At 43.3% G+C, this 5,000-nt stretch overlaps 1 protein-coding gene across 6 annotated transcripts in view; it reads left to right on the forward strand.

The window, feature by feature from the left end:
• Nucleotides 1-5,000, forward strand: part of LOC138013385 (uncharacterized) — a 66,841-nt gene that overhangs the window by 53,846 nt on the left and 7,995 nt on the right. The window lies entirely within an intron of this gene.

Here is a 5,000-nt window from a genome sequence, read left to right on the forward strand (position 1 = left end):
GACAGAAAATCGAGGTCAGACGACCATAGAGTCCTTGAAGGTCTATATATGGTTTGATTAAGTCAGACAAATAAGTCGGTGCACAGTTATTGAGAATTTTGAAAGTAAGAAGTAAAATTTTTTATTATATGACTAGTTCCGTGAGAGGGCAAGATGAACCAAATCCCGCGCTATGGCTGGCTACCCGAGCGGGCAAGATGGAGCGATACTGCCCGCTCGGGATTTCTCGCTTGGTCCCGCAAGGTCAAAGATCATTTTTTGGTGTTTTAAGCCATATGATAAATCCTTTATTTACCAAGCTTGTTCGATCAAGATGGCTGCATATTGGCCTCGTTCTTTTTTTGCGTGTTTATGGACCTAGACTTCGTCTCGGTCCATCAGAGGTTAACAAATTAAATAACAAGACAGAAAAGCAACTGAACAACTAAAACCGCGTTTAATATTTAGGAAAGTAAAAGTTACAGAATTACCGTAATATATTAGGTTCCAGGCCTGTTATTTTGGGGCCTGGGCATTGACGCATAGGTTTTAGAAATGGCGGGCTTTTAGTTGTTTACAGTTTTCAGCTGCGAAATAGTACAATTACAAACTTGAATACTGTTTTCTTGGCTAGTTACTTGTAAGGGTACACCACCACATTGCAGATATAAATCTAACAGAAAAGTATGGAAAATGTTTCTTGAAATTCCAACTGGAACGTCATCATGAAACGTTTCCATATTGTTGGTTTAACTTTGCGCTGTCTTAGCATTATTTTCACAAATCGGATGTGGGATTTTCAACAAGTCGAATGTCAGATTTTTACAACTCGGTTTTCGGTGTTTTACAACGCGTATGCCGGATTTTTACAAGTCGGATATCGGATTTTTACAACTCGGATGTCGGATTTTTATAACTTTGTTGTCGGATTTTCAACAACTCGAATGGCACCTACAAGCTTCCGTGGTCATCTGCCGAATTCCCGTTGCTCGTGCATTCATTCATCTGTATTTTCGGTTTTACGGCTTTATTTTAGATTTGCCCCTTGGTACGCCAAGGGAAGTTTGCATTCTTTTGTTAAGCCGTAGGCGGTTTGAAGAAGAAAAGGAAGAGAGACGTCGATTACTTGAAAAAGATAAAAGAAGAGAAGACGAAGAGAGAGAAACTAGGCGACAAGAACGCGAACTAAAAAAATTGGAGATGGAAGTCGAGCTGTTGAAACAGAAAGAGGCTATTGAAGCGGCAAAAAGAGAACATGAGCTGGAGATTGCACGTTTGGCTGTGGAGAATGCTGACGGAGGTCCTGAGGTGAGAGAGGATCGGGCTAAGGCACCTAAACTCCCCTCGTTTGTTGATGGTAAAGACGATTTGGACGCGTATTTGCAGAGGTTCGAGAGATTTGCCGAGACGGCTAAGTGGAAAAAAGATGGATGGGCATCGAAGCTCAGTGCTCTGTTGTCTGGACGGGCACTAGAAGTGTATTCACGTCTATCGGAGGACGCAGCTAAGGATTATGACAAAGTAAAGATTGCGTTAATGAAGAGATATGACCTTACCGAAGACGGCTATCGTCGAAAATTTAGAGCATCCAAACCAGAAGTTGACGAAAGTCCGGAGCAGTTTATTGTGCGACTGGACAGATACCTGTTACGGTGGCTAGAGCTTTCGAATACTGCGCGAACCTTTGATGGTCTTAAGGACTTGATCGTAAAAGAACAATTTATTGACTCTTGCCCTAAGGATTTGGCAATTCACCTGCGAGAAAGGACACCTGAGACTCTAGCAAAGATCGCGAAGATCGCTGACCAGTACTTGGAGGCTCATGGTAAACATTTGTTCAGCTCAGCGGGCAGAAAGCCAACAGTGCAGCCTGAGAGGGACGAAGCCAAGAACATGCAGATTAATCCACCAGCTCTGCATTGCTTTAAGTGCAACACCCGAGGTCATAAAGCTGTCAACTGCCCAACCCTAACGAAGAAGTGTTTTCTGTGTGGCAAGCAGGGACATGAAGCTAGAAACTGTCGATCAGGTGGACGCAGATCAGGAGGACAAAGTAGGGATGGTAACCCTGTGCAGCGTGGTCAAGTGAGTGCCAGTTGTTTAGTTCAGCCACCTGAGGTTAAACCTACTGTTGAAGACATTAAGGCCTGTATTAAAGATGATAAGTTGCTGTTAGCCTGTGGTAAGAAGATTCCATTGTTGAGTAGTGCTTGTATTGAACCGTAAAATGCCTGTCGTGAAAGGTAGAGTTGGAGAGAAGCCCGTTGATGTCCTGAGAGATACTGGTTGTAGTGGAATTGTAGTAAAGAGGGACCTTGTGCCTGAGGATCAGTTTACTGGCGAATTTAATGTTATGCTGCTCATTGACAATACGGCAAGGAAAGTTCCCATCGCAAAGATTGATGTTGATACACCTTATCTCAAGGGCCAAGTGGAGGCGCAGTGTCTTCCCGATGCTGTTTATGATTTAATTATTGGTAATGTACCAGGCGCAAGAGCTGCTGACGACGCAGACCCAAGCTGGCAAGTTCCCGTACAAAACGCTTGTGCTGTAACCACGAGAAGTGAAGCTAAGAAAGCTGGAGAACATATTCCGTTGAAGGTACCGGGTACTAAAGAAAGTCCTGTAGTTGATAGGGAAAAGCTCAAGCAAATGCAACGTGATGACGAGAGCCTACAGAAATTTTGGGAGAAAGATGACGTAGTTGTGAGAGGCCAGGCTGAGACTTCATTTGAAGTGAAAGGTGGAGTTCTGTACCGCGTCTACAAGCACCCTTATGTGAACGGAGGTAAACCCCTGAAGCAGGTTATGGTTCCTGTGCAGCTGAGAAGTCAAATAATGGAACTAGCGCACGGATCGATCATGGGAGGTCACATGGGAATAAAGAAAACGACTGATAAGATTCAAAGCGCGTTCTATTGGCCAGGCATTCAAGGGGACGTGACTCGTTATTGCAAGTCCTGCGATGTATGTCAAAAGACAGTTAACAAGGGTTCCGTACCGAAGGTTTCCCTAGAGAAGATGCCATTAATTGACAAGCCGTTTAAGAGAGTAGCAATCGACCTGGTTGGACCTATTGTTCCCCTGAGTGAGGACGGTCATAGATATATATTGACATTGGTCGACTTTGCAACTCGTTATCCTGAAGCTGGCCCACTGAAGAACATTGATACTGAGACTGTAGCAGAAGCTTTGGTGGATATCTTTAGTCGTTTGGGAGTGCCTGAAGAGATCTTGAGTGACCTTGGTACGCAGTTCGTCTCTGAGTGTATGAAGGAAGTGACGCGGCTTTTGAGCATTAAACAGCTCACCACGACTCCTTATCATCCTATGTGTAATGGCCTGACGGAAAAGTTTAATGGAACAATGAAGAGCATGTTAAAGAGATTGTGCAGCGAACAGCCAAGACAGTGGCATCGCTATATTAACCCGTTGCTGTTTGCATACCGTGAAGTTCCCCAGGAGTCTACTGGTTTTTCGCCGTTTGAGTTGCTGTATGGAAGAGCTGTCAGAGGACCGATGTTTATTCTCAAAGAGCTTTGGACGAAAGAGCTGGAGGAGCCTGAAGTAAAGAACAGCTACCAGTATGTGTTCGAGCTACGCGAGAAGCTTGAAGATACCCTCAAGCTGGCGCACACCGAGCTCCAGAAAGCCCAGAACAAAGGAAAGCATTATTACGACCGAAAGACTAAGGTCAGGAAGTTTGTACCTGGAGATAAAGTGTTAGTGCTGCTACCGACCGACCTCAACAAGCTCCTAATGCAGTGGAAAGGTCCATTTGAGGTTAGTGATGTAGTTGGTCTCAATGATTATAGAGTGAGAGTAAAAGGAAAAGAGAGAGTTTACCATGCTAATCTACTGAAGAAGTATTTTGAGCGAGAGGATCCTGTTTCCGTTAGAGCAGTTGCTGTTGAAACGAACGCTAACATTTGTAAGAACGAACATGTTGAGAGTGAAGTAGAAGAAGTTGACTCTGTGGATAGTATTGATTTTCTGGAGATTGGTAGTTATGTCGCGAAAGAGTCAGTCAATGATGTGGCCATAGGAGATAACCTTTCTCATGAGCAAAGAGCAGAGTTCATGGATCTTGCAAATGGGTTTCAAAGCTTGTTCACAGAAGCCCCAGGCACAACAAGTTTGGCTCAGCATTATATCAAGCTTACATCCGACCAACCAGTTAGATCAAGACCATACCCAGTACCGTATAGCTTAAGAGAATCGCTGAAGAAGGATATTACAGACATGGTTAAGATGGGAGTCATAAGAGAATAAAGTTCGCCCTATGCTTCGCCTGTTGTAGTTGTTAAGAAAAAAGACAACTCAAATCGTGTGTGCGTGGACTATCGTAAACTGAACAAGTTAACCGTGTTTGATCCTGAGCCTATGCCAACTGCTGAGCAGTTGTTCCAGAAGTTGAACGGTGACAAGTATTTTAGCAGATTATCTAAGCAGAGTAGAGGAATAACTTAAGAGACACTGGACTGCCTCCTCAGTTGGTACTATCTAACTAATTTTTCGTTGTTAGTAGAAATTTAGGAAATTTCTTCTCAAGAGGGGGTTATGTTACGAAAAATAGCATTGTGTGACTAGCGTTACTTTCTAGACGCTTCGCGAGAGTTCGTAGTTTGTTTATTTTTAGATTCGTGCGTAAGCGTTTCCAAATCGGTGTGTTTTGTAATCTTTCTAGAATTAGATTGATTACTATTTTAGAAAGTTCTAGAAGTTTATTGTCAGAGTATATAAGTAGACGAGTCCAAGCGGAGTGTTTTCCTAACTAGTTTTTCACAAGTGAAGAGAGTTGGCGTTAGCCGTGTTTAGTCAAGTGTGACAGAAGCAGTGTTTATTCAAGTTGGCGGAGGCGGTGTAAGTTTGTCAAGTACGTGCTGTTAAGAGTTTTACTTCGTGGAAACTACGTTCATTTTGGAATAAATCTTCTTGTTGTTGTTCCGACAACCCTGCGTTCTGTTTACTTTGCAAGCTACCTTTCCTCAAAACATTCGAACTCGTAACACAGATTGAC

This window comes from Montipora foliosa, chromosome 8, assembly GCF_036669935.1.
Source record: "Montipora foliosa isolate CH-2021 chromosome 8, ASM3666993v2, whole genome shotgun sequence".
In the NCBI taxonomy this organism is placed as follows: Eukaryota; Metazoa; Cnidaria; class Anthozoa; order Scleractinia; family Acroporidae; genus Montipora; species Montipora foliosa.